Raw genomic sequence first — 25,781 nt, forward strand, 5'->3', positions numbered from 1 at the left:
TAAACTTACTGTCTAATAATTGATTTAACACTAAAAATTTCAGTTTTATTATTATTAAATTTCAGCAGAGATACTTCTTGAAACCTTTCAAATTCCTCATCTATTTCTTTGATCAAATAATTTAAATATCCTATAGTTAGAAAAATATCATCTCCAAAAAGCAGCACTTTAGATTGACAATTCCTATTAATTGAGAATCCATCATTTTGCTTTTCATTGCCTCTTATACTATTAGCTAAGGGTTCAATAACTAATGCAAATAGTAAAGAAGGCGAGGGGCACCCTTGCTTTGTGCCTTTGTTTAAAGTGAATCCTTGAGAAATGTGAGATACAATTTTAACATATGCTTTGGAGTCTCTATACAGGTTTTTTAATATTCCAGTAAACTGTTCTGGAAATGCAAATGCTTCTAAACTATTAAACACATTTTTCCAGTCTAGTGAATCAAAAGCTCTCTCGATATCTAAGTTAATTAGGACCAATTTCTTGTTCATTCCTTTTGTTAAATCTAAGATAGTTACTAACTTTTTATATTATTGTATGTTAATCTAGTGACTATAAATCCTGTTTGATGTTTATTAATTAAATTATCTATATCTCTAAATCTTATGGTGAAAATATAAGCAAATATTTTATAGTGTGCATTTAATAATGAAATAGGTCTATGTGAGGAAACAAACTTATTATCCTTTCCTTGTTTAAGTACAAGTGAGATTACGGAAATTTTCCATGATGGAGGAATTATTCGTTACTCTGAATTATCCTGAAAACATTACTCAGTAATTCTAAAGTACTTAATGGAAACAGACTATATAATTCCATACTTAAACCATGTAACCCTGGAGCTTTACCACCTTTTTTAAAACGTCTTTAACTTCTATCAGGGTTATAGGCTTATTCATCAGAAATATTTGTTGGTCATTAAGTTTCTTAGTAACATTTTTCTTTAAATAATTGTCAGTTTTGTAGTCATCATGATTATTATATTTTATCTTTATTAAGATCCTCATGGAATTTTTTAAAAATATTAAGCATTTCCTCCATATCTGAAGTACACTTATTAGTAAGAGGATTTCAGATGTTATTGATTTCTGCCTTTTTGCTTAACATCTTACTTCTGTTAGCTAATCTATATGGATTTTTTGAAGTCATTGCATAACTCTGCTTTTTTATTTTTTTCTAAAGCTATCTCCACTTTATGGGTTAAAGCTGTTTAATATTTTGTCATTCATTTTTTTAATGACTGCAGTATTATCTAATTCCTTTATCTGTTGTTCAGACCTCACGTTGTGTATTTCACCTTGTATTTCTAACAACTCTGTATCCCACTCTTTCATTTTATTATTAGCCCATCTTCCCATTGTGTCTTAATATGCATTTTTAAAGAGTCCCATAGTATGACTTTACTACCTCACCATTATCATTCAAAGAAAAAAATCTTGATTCGTTTCTTAATGTGACTCAAACTCTTTTAATTTCATCGTATATACTAGGATTCTATAAATCTGAAATTTCCTTATATCCATTACTATATTAATACATAGTGCACTATGATCAGATAAAGGGCAATGAATAGCTTTAAAGCAATTCACTTTATTAAGTAAATCTATAGAGATATAAATCCTATCAGTTCTAGTTTGCGTCCCATGTGCATAAGAGTAATGAATGAAGAACAATGACTTTGTCCTCTACTTTTACTAGTAAATCAACTAAATTATCATTACTAATCTGTCTATTTAGTGCTTTAGCTGATGCCAGTATTTTAGCTTCCGGATGTTTACTTGTATCTTCTATATTAGATATATATTTAAAATCCCCTGCTAAAGTTAAAATACCTTTCCAATGACTTTGTAGTAAGTTGAAATGATCTTTAGCCATTCTTGTACCTATTCCAAGGAACCAATAAAAATTAGCTTGTGTATAGAGTTTGACATTTTATTTAATTATTACAAATATATGCATTCCATTGGGATCATTAATGGATTCATGGATTAATGGATGGACCTTAGGCACTACAGTGGATTTTCTCCAAAGTATAACAGTTCTTCTCCTCTTCTTGTTAAAAGAAATAGAAGATAACATTTTATAATGTAAGTTATTTAAATATTGTATGTCTTTATCTATCAAGTGAGTTTCTTGCAAGAATATAATGCCTCCTCTAATTTTAGATATCTCATTAATGATTTCCTTTTGTTGCCATTACTTAATACATTTACATTAATATATAATTGAGTAAAACTATCCATAGTGTATATTTAAAAAGATTTATTTTAAAAGATAATATGACATAGTTATCCACTATATTAATTTCATTAAATATAAGAATCTAATGCATTCTTCTAACACTAGTTTAACATTCCAGATTTTTTTTAATTCTTCCTGTCTACAAACTAAACTACTAAAACTCAAAAACAACAGAAACAAAGACAGGCCTACAATTATAACTGTATATATTCCTAATAAAATACAACCTGACGTGGATACCAAAGTTTTAGTTTGCCTATCGAATAGTCAGACTACTATACTGTCGCTGTGCCTACCAGCATCTAAAAATTCATCAAAAAATTAGCCAGAAGCTACAATGACTTACAAATAAGTAATACAATATATCTAAGTCAAACTAATAAGAGACTATTAATTTATTTATATATATTTATTCATATAGAAACACCAGTGAAGCAGCTGAATGGATAAATGGTTCACTTAATAACCAAATTCTGACCCAAAAACACATGAAGTGAACCAAAGCAGTGGAGACATCAAATGTAAAACACAGGTTAGCACAGTATTTGTTCACTGCTTCCTCAAACATAAGAATACAAATAAAAAAATTTCTTTAAATAGTCAATCTGAAAATCACAAGGTCAGTGCTACTCATCATCATTGTAACACTAGTCCATTCTAAAATGCTTAAAGGGACATACCATCTCACAATAAATAAAAAAAATCCTATCTATACAACTTTCTACTTTTTAATGCAGGTTTTATTGGAAGTTTTTCATTTAACCATTTACCAGTATCAGCTCTAAGTTTAATTATCCATCTAGTTTCTGTAACTTCTGTTTGATTCCCTATATCCCCTCCACGTTCATTTGTGTAAATCTGTTCCATCTCCATATACCTACATTTATGTGTCTCATCAAACATTAAAGTGTGTTTTGATAATGCATTTGTAGTGCACCCTGTTCTGATGTCATGCAAATGTTCCCTGATTCTATCTCTTAACCTACGGTTGGTTTTCCCAACATAGAACATCGAGCATACGTTACACTGCCAAATAAACTGTGCTGTCTGAGTAACAGTCAGCTCTTACATGAAATCTAAAAACCTTGCCATTATCTGGGTGCTTAAACAACCTCGTAGAATCTACATATATACAAAAATTACATTTTCCACAAGGAATGGTGGCTTGAATATCTTTCATAATAATCTTTTCAAAGATGTTTTGTTCTTATACAAGAAAGTCAGTCTTTCACCCACTAATTTTTTTAATCCTGGGATCACTGGTTAGTATTGGCCAATACTTCTTATAAATGAGTCACTAATTTGCTATCATTTGTATAAAACGTGGATACCCCAACCATTTCTCCTTTTTCTTTTTTACATCCCCTACCTGTTCTATCCTCAGGCCCTTTCTCACTAAAGTATGGTTTGGCTGCTATAGATCTAAGCTCAGAGACACCTTCAAGTTTATTGCTAACATACTTGTCATTGTAACCTCTCTGTTTAAACTTATCTTTTAGAGCATCTATCTCTTCATAAAAATTGCCATCTTCTGCATTTAGTCTTGATGCTCTCATATCTTGGCCCTTCACTATATTTCCTTGACATAAAAGTCTGTAAGAAGTTGGATACTATTTTAAGTACGAAGATCTATAGAAAACAGTGTTATAGAAATGCATTGTTACATAGGATAAATATGCATCCCACACTTGTTTTCAGAAATATAGATGCCTAAAAAGACAGAGGACTGGAGACCTATTCTGCGTCTCAGCAGTTCAAACAACTTGTCAACCAAACTGAAATTCCGAATGGTCACGGTTCAGCCCATTGTCCCCTTTTTAGTGACGAGACAATTGGATGTGTTCAATACATCTCCCAGATATGTATTACCATAGCAAGATGGATAAATGCCCCAAAACTCAACTCCGCTTCCTTCTAGGGCTAGTCACTATCTTTCATGCCCTGCCGTCCAGCCTCGCTACAACCCCAGTGTGCTCATGGAATGCATTGCAGTGGTCACAAATTACTTGAATCTGCAAGGACTCTGGGTATTTCCATATTCGGGCGACTGGTTCCTCACCCTCACCAAGCCTCCCAGTAACTGCATTGCTTCATACTCTCTCTCTAGTGTGACTCTTTGGAATTATAATACACTGGGAAGAGTCAAAGCTCACTCCTACGCAACAGATACTTGTTGGAGCTGTTTTCCATACCCAGTCTTGTCTAGTATAGCTCCCAGATCTCAGGCTACAGCTTCTCACACTCCAGCTCTGGCTGATACTCTGACAAATGACAGTCTCAGCCGGGGAAGTACTTCATACCCTTGTTTCAGTGGCAGGTTCAATCCCTTTCATGCTTCTAGTGAAGCTACATATGCGGATCCTGTCATATCTTCTCAACTATCACTCTCTCTGTTATCAAATTCCAATATTCATCTCTTGCAAACATGGCTTCTTTGGTGGATGATGCCAAATGCAGTCCTTTAGAGTCACCCATTGTAACCCCTTCGGTCCACAACCATGGTGATCATAGATGCTACCTGATCGGGTGGGGAGCTGTTCTCAGGAAAAGACAGTCTAAGGCACATGGTATTCCACAGATGTGTTCTGGATCAAAGAGCAGTGCTGTTAGCGTTGCAGACCTTACACATGGCTGTCCCCTCTGGAACTTTTTGAAATACAGTCAAACAATATGTCAGTGGTATGGTACTTCCACAAGCAATGTGTAACCTTGTTCTACCTTATGAGGCAAAACCAATGAGTTTTTTGGTTATCGGCGATAGCTTCCAACCATTTCTGATATCGCACATCCTGGGGAGTTCCAACGCAATTACGGACATCTGAGCAGAAGCTTTCTACAGCCTCACAAATTGTTCCTCAACCCTGAGGTGGCGACTGAAATATTCAGCCACCTGGGCCAACCTTGCTGAAATCTCTTTGGCTCTCTTGACTTTCTTTCTAACAATGAGCGTAACATCGGTTGAAATGCAAAGTAATTCTCAGGCCTCCCTTCTAGCCTCGACAAGTGTGGTCCTTCCTTTCTTCGGCCCAGCCTGGTATATCCGCCTTGGACACTGGCTCCCCTTCCAGATTTGATAGCTCATCCCCTCTTATGCTTTCCATTTATGCAAAGCCTTCCTTAAAGGAATTTCCTCATATCAGGCCATCTTTCAGATAACTCCTAGAGCCTTGGACCCTTACTCTAGTCCTTCACTCCTTGACACAAAAACCGTTTGAACCAGCCGTGAAACATGGCATACATTTTTACTTTTGGAAATGTTCATTTTTGATAGCCTTCATGTCTGCCAGAAGAATCTCAGACTTGGAAACCTTGTGTATAAAGCACTCTGCTGCCTGATTTTCATAAAGATACAGTCTCATATCGGACACATACATCCTTTCTCCTCTAAGTTATTTCTGATTCCTCCCAGAAACCAGGTTAGGCTTCACTCCTTAGATGTACACAGGCAACTGAGTTTTTACATAGATGGTGCTAAAGTTTTTCTTAAGTCTGAACGAAGGAAGGATCCATCCTATCTCCCCTAAGTTATAGGTTCATAGGCTGGTACTAGGCTATCATCCCTAGGGCCTATACAAGCCTAGCCATAACAATTCCCTGGCTATTTCTTCCCACATTATTTACTTTCCTGGACCCCTGTCTTTTCTCCCATCCAATCGTTCCTCTTGAAGAGGTCCAAAGAGGCACTCTGCTTGACATGTATGAGTCTCTGGGTCAGGAACCTATCCCTCCAGCATGTTTTGTTTATTGTGATGACTGTCCAACAGCTCTGAGTTTGAAATGGCCTTGTATGTTAGGGCATCTGTTTTAGGCCTGTGATTCTTCCAGTTGTTGCAGATGTCTCATACCAAATATTCTATAATGGGTCTAATGAGGGATGAGTAGAGTGGGACAATGACCTCCTTTTTCTGGATGAAAAGGATGAGACCACTGTCCACCTGTGTCCCTAAGTCTCTTATCACACTTTCTGTGTTTATCTGTTTTGTAGAGTATCCACATCATTTGGGACCAGTTTGCAGTCATTGACCTGTACTTCACAGAAGTAGATGCCAGACAAGACTTGTCTGGAGCTGGATTTGGAGTCTTTACAGTGTGGGTTCTATCAGTAAGCCATTTAGCAACCCATTGGGTGACATAGGGATTAATGCCCAACTTAGTATGTTTATCTGTGATTCCAGAGTGGGGGATGGTGTCAAAGGCCTTGGCAAGGTCTAGATAGGCTGTGTGGACCAACATGGCTCTGGAGACTGATTCAAAGAAGTCAATCAGGTTCACCAAACTGGGTGGGGTCCAGTGTTTGAAGGTTGCCAATGTCTTTGTTTATAAGTTCCATGATAATACGCTCCATGGCCTTGCAGATAAGGCTTGTCAGACTGATGGGACGGTAGTTTCCAGGATCCAAGTGGATCCCGAGGTGAGGCTATGATTAAACATGACACTTAGGTGAGGTGCCAGTTCATATTGTAGTTCATGTAGTGATGTCATCTGGTCCCATGGATGCTGTATTCTTGGCTTTTGTACCTGTGTGTGAGATGGGCCATTTAGGGGTGAGAGATATTGACAATATCCTTCAGATCAGTATATTTAATGCCATTCTGTTTTAGCTCAGAGCAGATCTGAGCATTTCCATTTAGATTCTTGACATAGTTATAGAATGCTTTGTGGTTGTCTTTGGAATCAGCTTTGGAGGATTTTATGAGGCATCTCAGTTTCTTTGCATCCTTGTAAAGTTTGTTTATGGCAGGGGACCACCAGATTGGCTTCCGCATGAGTGGATGTGCTTGTACAGTGCCTTAGTGTAGGATTCAGCAGTTGAACTTTCAGTTCCCGTCTGCATGGGTGTCATGAAGTTTGTCACTTCTGACTTTAGTTTTTATGGTAGTTTCTTTACTGGGGGTGATTAGCTTATGGTCAGACCTGACTACCCATGTTGGAAATGACCAGGTCTAGGATATTGATTAGTTGATGTGTTGGGACATGAGTAGTTTTCCCAGTTAATGGCAGGGTAGTTAAAATCACCCAGTATTAGGGTGTTTGGTTCTATCTTAATATTTTCCAGTATGTTTAGAAAGGTGTAGTGAGAATCTTGGGGTATGGTGGGGATCTTACCTAGTGTTAGTTGCACTTGGAGAATTTCAGACACATTGTGTTGGCCAACCAGCCTGGTGGTGTGAATATCCGAATATTGACACTCCTCCACCTTTAGTGTTTAGAGTTGTAGCCTGGTATTGCAGGGTGCTCTCTAGAGCCTTGAACCAGGTCTCAGTTACTGCACAGATATCGATGTTCTCCATTTTATTTGAGGTTTAGACTTCTAGCATTGAGTAGCATTACCTTCAGATTTTGCATGCTTGTACCGGTGGTTTTGTCCTTTGAAGTTTGCCTAAAAAAGGCACTATAGGGGTGGCAAGAGCTTTAGCCAGTAACCTGAATCCCAGGGGCGATAGGTGCAGACCATCTGTGATATTTTTCCTTTGACCAGATTCACCTTCACTCCTTAGATGTACACAGGCAACCGATTTTTATCTAGACAGGACACAAGTCAGACTAACATTTCCTTTCCTGGTCCAAGGAAGGGATTTGCTGTGTCAAAGGTCACCTTATCAAAATGGCTCAGAGACTGTATTTCCTTTCTTACTCATGTACAAACGAGCCTGGACCTTATAATATCAAAGCACACTCAACTAGAGCTATTGCAACCTATGTAGCTTTCCACTCCAGAGCCCCTATGGATGACATCTGTGCAGCAGCCATTTGGGCTAAACCACACACATTCATCAAACATTATAAGTTGGATATGGTCTCCAGGGCAAGAGCTGCCTTCGGCTCAATGGTGCTCAGGAATATTCTTCCATAAGGGCCACCCAGGTTTCTCAAGGTAGCTTGGGATTCTGTCCCATCAGTGATGAATGGGAAGAAGATTAACAACATTAGATAAAGAAGTTATGTCTTACCATAACGTTCCATCTATGTTGTTGATCTTCGTCCATTCATCACTTCCCACCCTCCGTCCCCCCTCCAAAGTCTCCCGGGGGATGCTTTGGGTTTATGTGGTACCTTAGGTTATTTGCGCAGAAGTGGCCTGCGCTTTACTTATTTTTCTCTAACAAACTCGATCTAAGGTAACAGGGAGAGGGGCATTCTGGGCAGAGACTTAGCTCGAGAGTCTTTTTGGCTAACACGAGCTTGCTCCAAGGCTGACTTGGTTCCGAGGACAGAACCGATAACCCATCACTGATGAGTGGAAGAAGATCAACAACATAGATGGAACGTTATGGTAAGACATAACTTCTTTTTTATGGTGGAGAAATGTACTTTTAAATTGAGATCCTTAACTCCATAGAGGCAATAATGAAATGGCTGGCAAGGACAAGTTATATGATCCAAATGCAATTTCTGCTCATAGCTGGGCAAAAAGTAAGGAGTTATTCTTATGGACCTACTGTTTCTGCTACTACTACTACTGCTGCTGATTATACTGCTACTACTACTTTTAATACTACTACTACTACAGCTAATACTACTACTGTGCTGCTAGTAGTACTACTGCTGCTGCTACTACTGCTGTTAATACAACTGCTGCTAACTGCTGCTGATACTACTACTGCTGCTGTTAATACTGCTATTATCAATACTACTACTGCTACTACTACTAATGCTACTACCTCATTTTCACAGCCTGAGTATTAAGTCCACACAGGTCTGATAATTTTTATAAGAGCTATTCTACAAGTACTGCTTTTTTAAAAATATTGCAAATGTTTAGCATATGTACAAGCACTTTTCTGGTCATGGCACTAGTGTAGTTACTTAGAACTTCTTTAGATTAGGCAATTACCCTTAAAGACAATGGAGCATCTGTTTCGTGATTTCTAATAGAGAAATGATTTTAATGTTATTTTTATGTCATAATATATAAAAATAAACTGTCACTCTTACATAAAAATATGAAAACAAGTACAAAGGATTCATCCATATAAAAATCACTTTAGCTAGCAGATCTAGGAGACTCTTTCTCTGATGTCCTCCCTGTGGACAGATACATATACCTTATTGCATTTTCCAGTAGTTTATTCAGTTAAGTAGGTAGACGGATGAGTGTTCTTGCTGTAATATCCTTAGAAGTTAAGTAGGTTAATGGACAAGTGTCCTTGTTCTTATGTACTTACCTGAATAAACGGGATTAATCATTTCTACGCTGTTTTGTACTGTTTCTCTTTAGTCCTGTCACCGTCTGGGTCACAGGTGGGATACCAGACCTGACCTGAGCTTTCTGGATTATCTTTGTTTTCTTATATAAAAATCCATATTCTTTTTTGGTATAAAATCACCAAACCACTATAGATTTATGCTTTTGATTTTAATATGTTTGAAACTTTGGAGATAACTTATGGCTTCACTTCTATTGTATACTGATCTGTTTCATTTTGCCAATTTCTTATGGCAATTCTGACCTAAATTTGTCACCACCTATAAAAACCAAGTACGTACTTCATTACATTTTTATTTACTCAAGACAAAACAGGTGGATACTAAGTTTTGTAACACTGTACAAATGAACAACACTAAAGGCAATAAGATGACATATCTGAAATATCTACATTTCACACTGCATGGGTCACAGATGTTTTACAATAACATGTAAAATGACAAAAATGTCAGTTTTTCTAAGGTAAAAAAAATTGTGGTTAAAATTTCATAAGAATACATTAATGATATGGCTCCCTATCGAAATGTCAGCACATCAGAATTCTTAATGTTGAGTGCTGACATATCAAAAAAAAAAAAAAGATTAAATACTCAGGAGAAGAGAGAATCTTGAACATTGCTTATCTCATTTAAATTCATTTTTATAGGGAGGCAAGCCCACTGGGCACCACGCAATGTGGGGGCAAGCCCCCATATGTATATTTGGGGGCTTGCCCCCACACCATTGTAAAATGCTACTAGAACTAAACTGGCTTGAGCTCCCCAACCAAATTGCCTTTATTCAGCTATTTACCTTACACAACCTTATTTTCAAGCCTACTGCATGACCTGCACTAGCCAATCTAGTCAAACCTTACACACCAAATCGATCCCTACGATCAGAAGACAAAAATCTCTTATCTATCTCAAAACCTACAAGAAAACCAGGTCACTCTCTGTATTCATACTCTCTCTCTATACTATGGAATTCACTACCTCCAGCTTCCAGGTCTATGCCTGAACTAACCCATTTCAAAGCCTCTTTAAAAAAATCATCTCAAAAATACATGGCTCTGCTCCTGCATAAAGACTACTTAATACTCAGCTCTTCCTCTTCTTCCACATTAGCCACATCCTCCTCTTCTGTCACATTTCACTCCCTCATAGTCTGCAAGATCCTAAGGCTCCAAAATATAGACAACGAACTCTCCTCTCCTTCACAAAATCCAAATACAACTCTGACCCAAAGAAACCATCGACTGTGATTTACAAAGAAGGCAAAAACAAAATTTCTTTATTTTCGATCCTAAGGCTCTCCTAACTCCTTCTCTGTTTCTATACCATATCATTAAGCTACTGCTCAAACTGTAATGCATCTGTTCTTTTTAGCTCTCGCACTATCTTTCTGCTTCACAAACTTTCTGGCTATTATTTTCCTAACTGAAACCAACATTCTATTTTTTCATGTGCTATAACAGTCAGTGTCATACAATGCACTAGCTACATACTATTTTGGACACTATCTACTCATAGGCTATGTATATAGGCTATGTATATGGTGAGAGTGACTATTATTGTCTATAATGTTATAATTCTATATAATTGTTTAGATGTGTAGTATGTATTGTAATATCTTGTAGCATAGTTTATGTTCTTTCAACTGATTTGTGTGTAGTATTTCTAATGTCATTTGTATTGTATTGTATTATACTATATTTGTATTGTACTGTACGTGGAGGTTTTCTCCCTGGGCCATTGCTGAAAACAGGTGCTGTAGACCCAGTCAGACGACCCCGGTAAACAAGTGTCAAATAAATACATTTTATATATATATATATATATATATATATATATATATATATATATATATATATATATACATATATCTATATATATATATATATATATATATATATATATATATATATATATATATATATATATACATATATATATATATATATATATATATATATATATATATCTATATATATATATATATATATATATATATATATATATATATGGGTCTACCTGATAACACCGACACGCCAAAACACTGACAACAAAATAACCGACATGACAAAACCGAAAAAAAAGAAAGTTCAAAAACACGAAACTTCACATGCCCGACAAACCACAATCCCGACAATCAACAAAATAAATACCTTTCCCTAAAAATACACAAACAGCACAAGCACACCAAAAACCTTACAAACCTACACTAAACCTTGCATACACAACTATCTATGCACTAACCTTAACCCAAACCCTAACCCTAAGGTCCATCACTATCGCACACTTACCTTACCTGCACTCTAACCCTAACTCAATTAATCTGCCCCTAACCCTTAACTCTGTAACTATTGCACACTTACCTTACCTGCACCCTAACCCTAACTCACTTAATCCGCCCCTAACCCTCAAGTCCATCACTATCGCACACTTACCTTACCCATACCCTAACCCTAACTCACTTAACCTGCCCCTAAACCTAAAGTCCGTCACTATCGCACACTTACCTGACCCGCACCCTACTCTAATGTCAGTCACTATCACACACTTACCTTACCCACACCCTGACCTTAATGTCCGTCCCTATCGCACATTTACCTTAACATGTCGGTGTTCTCAGCATCGGGATTCTCAACTGTCGGTCTTCTCCGTTGTCGATCTTCCAGTGTCGGTGTTCTCGTCATCGGCGTTTACAACTTTCGGCATTTTCAGGTAGACCCATATACATACATATATATATATATATATATATATATATATATATATATATATATATATATATATATATATATTCCCTTCAAAACATCTAAAACCCATAACTTCTAAAAGTCATAGCATCGAATTTCATAACATCTAAAATTTATTATACGTAAGAGCGTATCAGCACATATGTAAATGTTATAGTTTAATCTGTTAATCTTGTGGTATCACTATGAGATGTTGTAGTTGTAATTTCTGTAGTTATTATTTATAGTGTAGGAATTAATATTCTTTATATAGTGTTTATTTTGCCATTCTGTATGTGTTTTTTTAGGTCATACAGGTAAGTGATATAGACATTATGTGTACATTCTTTATGGTGATCATGATACAACGGGGTTAGGAAACTAACTTTTTCCCACTGTAGTGCAATCTTGGAGTTGGTATATTTAATTTATGGGGGTGTGGGGTGTGCAGGGGGGCAAGCCCCCCTGCAGAAACATAGTAAAAAGTGTGTTTGGTAGTTTGGTGTTGCTACATGTGGAGGGGGTGTTATTTTTATGTGATTTGTAGTGTTCAGTGTTCTGATGCACATTTCAGATATTATTAAATTTAGTGTTATGGGTTTTAGATGTTTTGGGGTTTATATGTTCTGGTCTTGATGTTATGAAATTAGATGTTATGGGTTTTTGATGTTTTGAAGTAGACCTATATATATATATATATAGATATATATATATATATATATAGATATATATATATATATATATATATATATATATATATATATATATATATATATATATATATATATATGTACACACACACACACACATACACTAACTCCCTGGAAAAAGGGAATATTCTAGGAAATGACCATCTCAGACTTGGTATATTTAAGTCCACTTTTTCAGCCAGTCAGTCACCATATTTTGGGGAACTCAATGTAGTGGATTCCAACATCTCAAATGATTACCTAATAATATGGTTCATGTATAGAGTGAGTTAGTCATCTTCAAAAACAGAAAATATTAATGCATATATCTGTTGTAAACCGAATGGCAAAACATAGATAATCTCATAGCCATGTAATCCTACAGGCTTTATGTAGAAATGTAGGTCCATACAACTGAAACCATCTGAAATTTTCTGTTAAACTCCTCATAAAAGTATGCTATGATGCTTACCTACATCATGCATTTAGTTGACAACTTTAGCTATAAAGGCACCCCCTCACACACACACACACACACACACACACACACACACACACACACACACACACACACACACACACACACACACACACACACACACATGCTCGCACAGACAGACGGCACCTTTAACATTGTGTCTTCTGATACAATAACAAATCAGTACACATATATTCCTGATAGTAATTTCACGTGCATTTTGATGACAAGTTATACAGTGCCCTCTCAGTTGAAACTGGGATAAGGAAGAATTTCAGATGGTTTCAGTAAAATTTTTTTTGATGCACATATAAGAAAGAGTAAGATACCCTTTATTTTTGTACATTTGTAGTAAGGATGTCACAAAATTTTAGTAAAGTAACAGTCAGAAACTCAAAACATGGAGTTTATTTGTATTATGTTTGTAAAAGTTCACAGACACTGGTTTTAGCCCTTTGCACACACAAAGTCTACCACAGCTATATCCATTTTGTTAGAGTATGACTACTTTGACCGTGAAGAGATGACATAAAATGTTTGCATACAAAATCCAGGATGATAGTTTATTCACACCCATCTCGCCCCTCACACACACACACACACACACACACACACACACACACACACACACACACACACACACACACACGATGACACTATCCCTGCCAAGCCAGATCGATGACATTTTTTTCTGTGATCAAATGACAACAGTACTTAGTCTGCCAAACGAGACCAGTGACATTTTCCTGTGATCAAATGATAACAGTAGTCAATCAGTTTCATCCACAGACTGCCTCTGCACCCACCAGTTTTAGTCACCATGTACAACTCGGATATCTGATAGTGATAAAAAAATAATAATAGCCACAATAATGTATTTTAACTTTTTACACAAACAGTCGTCTTTCTAAGCCATTAACAGTACAAGCCAGATCAATAACTATTTAACTGGCCAGACAACAGCAGGAGTCTCACTTGAATCTACAGACATTCTGTGTATGTACCAGTTATAGCCACTTTATTGTCCATTTAGACCTCAAGTGTTTTAATTATAATCAAATTTAAAAAGGCCACAGAAATGTATTTCAGCTTGTTTTACACAAACACACACACCAGCCCTGTCAAGCCGGGTCAGTGATTGTTTAAATGTGCTCAAACAACAGTAGAGTTAATTCACTTTCCATAGACTGCCTTTGTATTCACCAATTTTAGCCACTTTATGGTGGTGTACCCCTCTGATATATGGTTGTAACAAAAAAAAAAAAGAAAAAAATGGCAACAATATGTTTAAGTTCATTTACACAAATACACAGTAACTCTGCTGTCTCAGATCTAACTGTGAGCAGACAACATTAGGCACCACTCACTATGATCAGTACATAGATCATAGTTGCAGTAGACTAAGTCATTTGAGTCTTACCTCCCAAATTATCTGCTAGCTTTCCAGAGCTTTGGGTGTACTTCATGTGCTCCACTTCCAGGAACGCTTGAGGAACTCCATATAAAAGGCCTTAGAGCATTTTTGCTGCTGGAGTAAGCTGTTCTTCAGTGTTCCCTGTGATTTTGTCTGTGGGCTGGTGATCTTTCAAGAGCTTGGCAGATAAGTTCCCATTACAGAAAGCCTTCTTATTCTTAATTATATTTTATGAGGAAAATATTTTTTTTCTATCAGAAATTAAGGCAGTGATTTGGCCTGTTATATGTTTAATGGTATTGTCATCTAGGTGTTTGTATAAACTTATACAATACAATACAGTCGGTATAATACCTTTTTCAAAAAGCGAAAGCGCTTATCCGGTTTATGAGCCAGTGTGTTTATTTTAATCTGAAGTAGTCAACTTAATTTTATCTGCAACCTGTGGGTATTCGGATCCATATCGGATCCGAGCCAGCAACTTTTTTTCTAGCATCTGCTCCGAGCTCCTTCTTCTACCCATAATACACCACCATCTCCTATCTTCCCTCAGATCTTGTTTGCCATGCCGTTGTGAGCATCGTGGTCTCCATCGCTCTGAGCTTCAGGGATTGTAAGTGTGTTTACTTCAATCTTTTCTGTGTGAAAGTGGTCACAAGTCTTCCCATCCTCCCCATTGTTGTATGCTGTTCGTCAGTTCTAGTTCAAAAAAAAAAGAAAAAGGTTTTTCTCATTACAGTAGTCTCTAGGTCCACTTCCCTTCAGTGTGTGTGCGCTAGTGTTGTGTGCTTTCTCTTTTGGGTGTGGCTGTTAGTTTCGGGTTATGGCTGATCAGCCTAAGTCAGTTTTTAAAAACTTTCACCGGCCGATGGTCACACTCTGTGTGTAATTTGTTTGGGAGTGCCTCATTTGTCTATTCAGTGTGCAGTTTGTGCCGGTTTTAACCCTAGGGCCCTCAGGGATAGGAAAGCCAAGTTGGTTGCCAAGGGTCTTCTCCCTGCCTCCATGCTAGATTCTGCAACAGCCTCGGTTTCTGGTACTCCCTCCATACCCCCCCCAGGCAGGGACTCAAACTCCCACCCATGCTGGTGTGGGGGAGGATAAGGATAAAGACAAAGAAAAAGACAAAGAAAAAGAACACAAGGATAAAGAAAGACACAAGGAAGACAAAGAGAGGAAGAGGGATAGGTCTCGCAAGAGGTCTCCAGATAGGGAATCCTTCCCTAGTCCACCATCAAAGACTGTGAGACCAGCTTCTCCTTGGCTCCAGTCACCTCATTTCTCGCCGGAGCCGATGGAGCCTTCAGAACTGAGGCCTTCCTCACCTTTGCTTCGCAGACCAACCAGATCCGAGTCAGTCGCCTCCATGCATTCGACTTGGAGTCTATCGGACTTGGACATGGACAGGATGATGCTGAGATTCATTCAGACCCAAATACAGATGGGAGTCTTGCCAGGCTCCTCTCCCTCTGGAGGGGGAGACATCCATGCCCTTTTTCCATCCTATTTCTACTTGCCCGATCCGTGCGGCTGCTTTGGGGTATTTGGATCAGAGACTCTTTGGAGCTGGTAGCTCAGCGCCAACGGTTCCTCCAACCTCGACTCTGGCTGTTACCTTGAGTTCCTCGGATCCAGCCAGTTTGGATCTGAGCGACTGTAGGAGCCATGGACAGGGAGTCGGGACCAAGGGAATGGATCCTTCTTCGGCTCTGACCTTTTCAGATCCGAACTGTTCCCTTGGAGCTCAGGCTACCCTTGCTTCAACACCGATCCTCACTTCGGACCTGGGGAAGCTTCTTCCTTGCTGGGTGCCAAGGAGGTGCACTCTCCTTTGGTGTTTGAAGTGGTGGAGAGGGTTCTCTCCCACGGATTGAGACCTCAGCCCATCTCCTTGGATTCCACCCAGACTCCACTGGATTTGGCAATGACTCCCTTCAACCTGTCTCAGGGACAGCCCATGCCAGAGGAGGCCCAGGTTATTCCCATTTGAGGAACCCCCCACAGTTCACGTGTCCTCTTCAGAGAGTCCCACTGAAGAAGGCCCCCATAAGCACAAGTGCAAAAGGAGGCTCTTGGACTCCCCTGAGTCCCTCACTACGGACACAGATTTAGATGAAGGAGAAGGTTCCCCCAGGTCACCTCCCGATGATGTCTCCTTCGGAGACATCATGGAGATCCTCAGTCAGAGGGGAGGTGGGTCAGCCCCAAAACCTTGTACAGATGAGTCTTCCTGGAGGCTTTTGGCATGGGTCCAACTACTTCCTGGGTGTCCCTACCAGCAGACCCCTTGGTGAATCTTATCACCATACGGGCATGGAAGGAGTCTGACACCGTACAGCCAATCCCCAAATGCCCTGACAAGATTCTTTCTCCTCTGACAGACAGACAACCTTGATCTAAAGGAGCCCCCATTGACACTATGGTGGTCACAGCAGCCACCAAGAAGGAATTGGTGCAAGAGAGTTCCTCAGTCCACCCTCCGGACAAGGAGTCCAGGTCGGTGGATAGGTTTGAGAAGCTCGTTTATTCGTCAGCGACCTTTTCCATCCATGCACTGAACTATTTGGCACATGTTATATGGCTGCAGTAAGACCTTGTCTCGGAATTCGCTGAGTCTCCCCCAGAGTCTTTATCGCAGCAGGACAAACAACTGTTCTCCGCAAAGATGTTGACTCTGAAATCTGTATCAAACACGTCCATGTGCCTCCTTTCCCATGCCACGGAAGGAGCAGCTCAGGTGGCTGGGATGGGCATAGCCATGCGGCGACACGCCTGGCTCAGGTTGTGTCAGTTTGCTGACCCCTTCAAGGCATCATTTATCAATGCCCCCTATGATGGCTCTTCCCTTTTCAGGAAGACAGTACGTGACACTCTTGTCCAGAGTGAAAAAGATGGCAAGACTTTGTCTGCCATTGGGATCCGCTTCTCTAACCCTCAGTGGTCCTTTTCTAGGAACCAAAGAGGGCAAAAGAAGATGTGGTTTAGGAAGTCACAGTTTTCCCGGGAGTTTTAGGACAACTCATCCCCCAGAGGCAGAGGGGGACAGGATCGATGCCGACCTAGAGGTAGAGGGGGTCCCAGGAATTTTGGGTCTAGGGAACCTTTTTCTGACAGGCCCATACAGCAGACCTGAGGGATTGCCTGACAGTCCTACTCTGGAGTCAGTCAGGGGGAGATTGTCCTTGCACCCAGCGGCATGGGAGTCCATAACTGCAGATTGCTGGGTGCTACAAATAATATCCAGAGGCTACACTATCCTATTTGTTGCCCCTCCAAGTGCTACAAGATGCCTTCCTGATGTCCCACCCACTCACAGGGAGTCTGCAGCTCTAGAGGTTTCAAAGCTGCTTTATAAACGAGCCATCAGACTGGTACCCTTCGACCAGTCCGGATTAGGCGTTTACTCCATGTTCTTTTTAGTGCCAAAAAAGATGGGGGACCTCAGACCCATTCTAGACCTGTCAACCTTGAACCTGTCTGTTGCCAAACAAAAGTTTTGGATGGTCACCCTACAGTCCATTCTACCTTATCTCCGAGAGTGTGACTAGATGTGCTCGTTAGACGTCCAGGATGCTTACTACCATATCAAGATCCACAGAAGCTCCAGGGGGTTTCTTTGCTTCCAGCTGGGAGCCAGTCAGTTCCAGTTCAGAGCTCTACCCTTCGTTCTCACCACAGCCCCCAGGGTGTTTGCCAAGGTAATGGCAGTAGTAGCAGCTCACTTGAGACTTCAGGGAATTCAGGTATTTCCTTACCTGGACGACTGGCTCTTTGCTGCATCCACCAAGCGTCTTCTTTGTCTAGCCTGAGACTACTTCCCTCTCTTGGAAGATCAGCTGGGGATTACAGTCAATGTTCCCAAATCCCTTTTGCAATCTGTACAAGTCTTAGATTTTATTGGGGCATGGCTAGACACTTTCCAACTAAAAGTTTTCTTAACGCCAGACAGGATCTTAACCTCAGGTACCGCATTGCTCTAATCGTGGAACTCAGATTTCCAAAGGAGAGCAATGTTCTCCGAGCCCTGGGCTCTAGGGCTGCCGCAATCTCTATCCTCCCCTGTGCACACATTCACATGTGGGTTCTTCAGTGGACTCTAGCTGTTCAATGGTCTTGGCTGGACCTTCCCATGGATTTTCTGCTAAGGATCAGTCACACCTGCAGAATGTCTCTCCTTTGGTGGCTCCATTCCCCGGAAGTTGCAACGGGACACCTTTTCGTGTCATCTCCAGCCCAAGCCACAGTGACCACAGATGCCTCTCAACTCAGGTGGGGGGGACATAGTTCAGGAAGGATGGTCCAAGGCATGTGGTCCCAGATAGAGACCAGGTTGCACATAAATGTTCTGGAGATGAGGGCAGTGCTTTTAGCGTTGAAAGCCTTCCACACTGTCCTTCCTCCGGTTATGATTGCAGTTCAGTCAAACAACATGTCGGTTGTCTGGTACATCAACAAGCAGGAGGGAACCAGATCTTACCCTCTGTGTCACGAGGCCATGAGAGTGTGGGGGTGGGCGATTTCCACCAGTCGGTTTCTGATTGCAACGCATATCCTGGGATGTTGCAACATTTTAGCGGACAGATTGAGTTGTGCTATTCTGATGCCGTATGAGTGGCCTCTGAAACAGTAAGTAGAGGAGGTGATATTCCTTGCATGGGGACAGCATTGCTGCGATCTCTTCGCATCTCCTTCCAACGCGAAGTGCAGTGAGTTCTTTGCTCTGATTTTCTCACCAGGGGATGCCCTCAGAGATACTCTAGTCCATGTTTGGCCCCCCAGGTTACTGTATGCTTATCCACCATTACCACTCATTCAGAAGTTTCTTCAGAAAGCTTGCCAACTGGGGAGCAAAGTGATCCTCATTGCCCCATTCTGGCCTCGTTAAGTTTGATTCCCCTTCATTTGGTCTCATCTTCTAGCTCCTCCATGGATTCTGGATCACTGCTCGGATCTAATCTCTCATCCTTCAGGTGCCTACCCTCCTAATCTGTTCAGTCTCAAGCTGACAGCTTGGTGCTCCAGTTCCCTTGATTGCCAGGACTCCCAGTCTTTCATCCCCTGTTAAATCTATACTAGTGGATTCTCTTAAAGATTCCACTAGAAAAGTTTATCACAGTAAATGGAGACATTTCTCTATGTGGGCCTCTCAGAGAAACCTGGATCCTTTTACAGCCCCTGTTCCAGCGGTGTTGGATTTCTTGAGTAGTATTTTTCAGCAAAGAGCTAGTTCCTCCACGATGAAAGTACAGCTGGCAACCATTTCTAACTTTCATGTTGGTAAAAATAAGATTGCCCTGGCCTCCTCTAGGCTGTGTAAAGTCTTTTTAAAAGGCACTTTTCTTTTGCGTCCCCTTATCAAAGATTCAAGTTCCTCCTTAGGACCTCACTTTTGTTCTCCAGTCATTAGTAACTCCTCCTTTTGAACCTGCAGCATCAGTGGATTTAAAGTTTTTATCTTGGAAGACAGCCTTCCTAGTGGCTATTACGTCAGCTAGGAGGGTTTCTGAGCTTCAGGCTTTGTCAGCGGTGCCTCCTTATTTGGTCTTCCATAAGGACAGGGTCTCTCTCCATACAAATCCTTCTTTTCTACCAAAAGTGGCATCTCAATCAAACATAAACCAAACAATTAATTTGCCTGTTTTCGTTCCAAATTTTCAGAACAAGGGTGAATATAAACTTCATTTGTTAGATGTTCATAGACAACTTCATTTCTATCTTCATAGAACACAACCCTTCTGTAAGTCCGATCAATTATTCACCTCATTTTCTTAACCTTTTTTGGGAAAGGCCATTTCCAAGATTTCTTTTGACAGATGGATCACTGTTTGCATTTTACATATTTACAAAGCCAAAGGTTTATCTCCTCTTGGTCTGGTTAAAGCTCACTCTACCAGGTCCATGGCGACTTCTGCTGCTTTTTGGTCTAAGGTTCCTTTGGATGACATTTATGCAACAGCAACTTGGGCAAATTCACATACTTTTGTCTCTCATTACAAATTAGATCTGATTTCCAGAGGGAGAGCATCCTTTGGCTCTGCGGTGCACGGGAATATCCTTCCATGAGGGCCTCCCAGGATTTTTGAATAGCTGGGGACTCTTTCCCACAAGTTGCAGATAAAATGAAGTTAACTACTTCAGATAAAGAAGTTATGTACTCACCATAACGTTCCATCTGAGTAGTTATACTTCATTTTTCTGCAACCTTCCCATCCTCCATCCCTCTGACCTTTTCATGTGAATAAACATGTTAGGTTTATTTAGTTTGAGTTGCTAAAGTATATGGTTGCATCAAACTCGATCTGAGGGAAGATAGGAGATGGTGGTGTATTATGGGTAGGGGAGGAGCTCGGAGCAGATGCTAGGAAAAAAAGTTGCTGGCTCGGATCCGATATGGATCCGAATATCCACAGGTTGCAGAAAAATGAAGTATAACTACTCAGATGGAACGTTATGGTGAGTACATAACTTCTTTTTTTATCTTATCATCTTATATTTTATTAACGTTTTCAAGTTTCAATTGTTTTTAAGTGGAATTGGTGGCAGAATCATTTGTTTTTGGAGTTTTATATTTTTTAAGTGCTCTGCCTTTGGTGATGCTACTTACTAGTTTATTTATCTTGGAACCACATGATCTGTACCATTCACATTATCACTTCATCTAGGCTGCATTATAAAAGATTCAGGTCTGTTTCACAGCTTATCAATAGAGCAGCCTTTGGTACCTGCAGATGTACTTTCCCCAGCCCACAAGAAAAAAAAAAACATGTGAGAGAGTTTTTATGGGTCAAGCTGTCTCTTAATTTACCTGACCCACTAATGGGCGACTCTGCTGTGGCTACTTGTTGTTCCTCAGATGACCCATCTTGTTCTCCCAGTCCGCTTGATATAGCCTTCCAAGACTCCAATGACTGGGGGATAGTCATGTCATGTCTGCAGCTGTAGGGATGCCTTTAGCAGACAAGGGAGAGCCACTGTTGTCAGTGTCAGGGGAGGGAGCATGTAAAAGGTTTTCACTTGGCTGGGATGGAGTTGCGGAAGCTGGGTTTATTGTGCCTAAGGATTGTGCTATGTTTAGGGAGTGTGTGCGTAGTGAGATAAACTTCCCTTCTGCTATTCTTATTTTCATGGACAGGGTAGCCTTACTGAGATTTGCCAAGGAATGTATTACAGATTTTTCCTTGGCTTTAAAATGTTCAGGCAAGAAAAGGAAAAGACAAATAACCGACATAAGAAAAGAAAGAGTTCATTTTCACTTAGGTGTGATCTTTTTCAGTTAGAGCAGCAGTCATTCCAGGTGGAAGGTGTGCTTCAGGAGTTTCTTTTCAGTGTGAGCATTCTGATTCTGAGCAAAGTATAGCTTTAGATTTCCCTGTTGAAGAAGTTTATTACATTGACATTTTATCTGACTTGAAGGAGGTGTTTCAATGGCACCAGAATGAAATTCCTCTGGCACAGACTATTTATTATGAATTGGTACTACTACAGATGCCTGAATCTGCACCTATTCCTCCAATATTGCTTGCTTTAGAGAATATTTTTCTTACTTCATCCAACCTTCCTGAAGGTCAACCTCCTGCTCCCAAAAGATCTGACTAGTTATATATTAAGTGACCCTACATACAAATGCCTATTTTATAATCTTTTCTCTTTTTAAACTTGTTGCTGCTAAATAAGTTACTGCTACTAACCCCATTTTTCTGATAAATATTGGAAACAATGGATAAATTAAACTGACAAGCTCATATATTAAAGTTTTGACCTGTAGCATTTGAAAACATGCATAAGGTAACGGTCAACCTTCTTTCTACTTAGGTAAATAACTCACAGGTAAAGAATTCACTAAGTGTTTGTGTGATAGCTGTTTCTCATGTGCCAAATATTTTTTAAAGTATGCTCATGATGTTACTGCTTCTGGATCAGTTTTAAGAAGACCTGCTTGGCTTTGTTCTCAAAATCTTTGCTGATGATGCATTATATAAAGAGACACTGTTTGGCATTTCTGCAGCTGAGGTGTTTAAGAAGTTTTATGAACATGTAAATCTGGTTCAGTGAGTGACTCAGACTTTTCAACCCTCCTTTTTCCAACAAAGTAATTGTCTTCCTTCCTCTTCATTTCCCTTTTCAAATAAACAGTTTAAACAGCAAGGAGATAATAATCAGGGTTTTGTCCCTGACAATTCATTTTCCGTTTTGTTATCTAATAGTCTCAGGCAGTTGGGTACTGAATATAATCCAATGGGTTGTACACTTGGGAATGGAAATCTCCTCCTCCTTTCCAGGGAATTTCCTCTTGTCCTGGGACCCATATTTCTGTCTTTCCTCTCATTCTTCAAAACATGCTGTCTCAAAGAGTGATAGAACTATTGCCTTTCAATCACTTAATCAAAGATTATTATTTAAAGAGATTTCTAGCTCTGAAGGCAGAAGAAACCTGTACACCAGTGCTGGGTCTTTATTTTCTAAACCTTTTTGTCAAGATTCCAAATACAAATATCTTGTACTTTTGATTTCTGCCCAAGCTTTCATGGTAAAGCTGACTCTAAAAGACCCCTATCATCCCACTCCTGTTGTCATGTCTTCAGTATTTCTTAAGATTTGCTTTGCTTGGCTTACATTATCACTTCTCTGTCTTTCCCTTTTGAATCTCCATTGCACCAAGGGTATTCACAAAATGCCTAGCTTCAATCTTTGCTTATTGCATATGCCAAGGTATTCACATTTTTTTTGTATTTGAATGATTGTCTTATCTTCGCATACTCTTTCTCCTGTTGTCAAAAGTCTCCAGCAGCCTTCTACTCAACTTTTTTTTTCATATCAATTTGCTAAAGTCAGCTCTCATACTAACAGACTGATTTTCCTGAGATATTTCCTGGACTGTGCCTTGAGAAGAAGCTTTCTTCTTCTAAAATAGATAAATTTCAAAAGTTCTTCCTGAGTTTCTCCAGCCAAAGCCAAGCATCTACGGGAGAGTTTCTCAGGATTCTGATGTACATGGCATTGATGATATGCATTCTGCCCTTTGCCAGATTACAAGAAGAAAATACAATGGTACCTCAGATCAGTCTAGATTCAGCATCTACATCCTGTGACTTTTCAGATTCCAATTCTGTGATTTGCAAAGATGGAGATTATTTTGTGGTTAGACCAGATAATGTGCAGTTCAGATCTTCCATTTCCCCTTCAACCTCCACCAGTCAGTCACCACAGATACTTCAGACCTGCATGGAGAGTGGTTTCAAAAGTGTGAAACTGTAAGTTCTGCATGGTCCAGCTGACTGACAAAAGTACATAAATGTCAGGGAGGTATTGACTGTTATCAATGCTTTGATGGCCTGGAATCATCTCTAATCTATAGGACCTCTGCAAGTGTATAAAGATAACACAAGATGATGTGGTATGTAAGTATACAGGGAGTGCCAGATCTTAAACTGTTTGAAGAGTAGCTATTATAGCATGGCAGGTAGCAGTTCAGCTCAGTCTGACTCTTCATGCTTCATGCATCCTGTCAGAGCAAGACTTTATTGCTGACATGCTCATCAGGTCCATAAACCCCAGCATGTGAACATTTCATCCTGGGGTCTTCCAGGAATTGATCTGACCTCAAGTAGGTGTGTTCGCTTCCTTTCAGAACCGACATCTAAAATAATTCTGCTTCAGGATTCTCGACAAGCAGGCCTGGAAGACAGATGCTTTCTTATTCCCTTGGATGGGAATGTTCCTGTGTGCCTTTCCACTTTTTCAAGTAATTTCCAGGGTTTTTCTAAAGATTCAGAAGGACTCTCTAAACATTGTGGCCTTGACTCCCTTCTGGCCAAGGCAACCATTCTCCTTTCTTTTCAATCTGGCCAAGGGCAATTATCACACGTCCCCCACAGACCCAATTTACTCAAAAGACCGGGGTAGTTTGATATACCTCAGTGTGGAAACTCTTAAGCTATCTAACACTGGGTAGTTTGATACACCCCAGTGTGGAAACTCTTAAGCTATCTACCTGGATGATAGAATTTTCCTTTTTTCTGAGAACAAGCAGTAAGTACTAAAGGAGGCAAGAAAACCTGCTACTAGAAAATCATGTCTGTATAAAAGAAAAATATTTTCTAATTGGTGCCATGCAAAGAACCAGGACCCTCTTCAGGCCTGGCTGTCTCTTGTTCTTGAATATTCATGTGTGTTACTGTCCAGAGGTCTGTTGTATTGTTCTGTCAAGGTACACTTGTTAGCCATTTCCACTTACCTGCTCTTAGATCCCCTTTTCTAATAACACTCGGGATAAATAGTTTTTGAAGCGGTCTTACATACTTGTCAACCTAGAAAATGGTTGGCTGCTCTTTGAGATCTTAATTTTGTGCTGGAGAAACCTACCTCTCCATTTCAGACAGGTTATCAGGCTGATTTGAGATTCTTAACATGAAAGACTGTGTTAGTCATTGCTCTGACTTCTATTGGGAGAGTATCAGAGTTACAAGCACTTATGGTGAGTCAACCCTGTTTTCTCAAGGGAAGGGTGTCTGTGAGAACAAATCCTATCTTTATGTCTAAAGTCATCTGAAGAGTTTACTTTAAGCCACACTGTTAATTTCACAGCCTTCTTTCTTGAACCAAGGAACAAGAGAGGAAGGATTCTTCTGTCTATGGATATACACAAGCAGCTCAGGTACTACCTAGACAAACTCAACCTTTCACAAAAGCTGACCAACTGTTTGTCTCCTATTAAGATAAGAGGAAAGGGCAAACAGTGACAAAGTTGACTATTTCTAGACAATTGTCTCACACTTTTACTTTTTGTTATACTCACCACAGTAAATTACTTCCAGGCAAGGTTACAGCCCATTTCCAAAGGGACATTGGCTTCTTTGATGGCTTTCTGGAAAAGGGTGGGCACCAGAAGTATTCTAGAGGCAGCAACTTGGTCCTCTGTACATACTTTTACAAAGTACTCCAAACTAGATTTCTTTTCCAGGTTCAGAACAGGAACTGTCATGGCTGCTCTCCAGAAGCTACTGGAGTCTTAGTTATTGGCCTCTTCCCAT

At 39.7% G+C, this 25,781-nt stretch overlaps 1 pseudogene; it reads left to right on the forward strand.

The window, feature by feature from the left end:
* The window catches only part of LOC122795984, a 29,029-nt pseudogene extending 5,023 nt beyond the window's left edge, over positions 1 to 24,006 (forward strand).
* The last annotated feature ends 1,775 nt before the right edge of the window (positions 24,007 to 25,781 follow it).

This window comes from Protopterus annectens, chromosome 2.part2 (genome assembly GCF_019279795.1).
Source record: "Protopterus annectens isolate FY-2018-M chromosome 2.part2, PAN1.0, whole genome shotgun sequence".
Classification (NCBI taxonomy): domain Eukaryota; kingdom Metazoa; phylum Chordata; order Ceratodontiformes; family Protopteridae; genus Protopterus; species Protopterus annectens.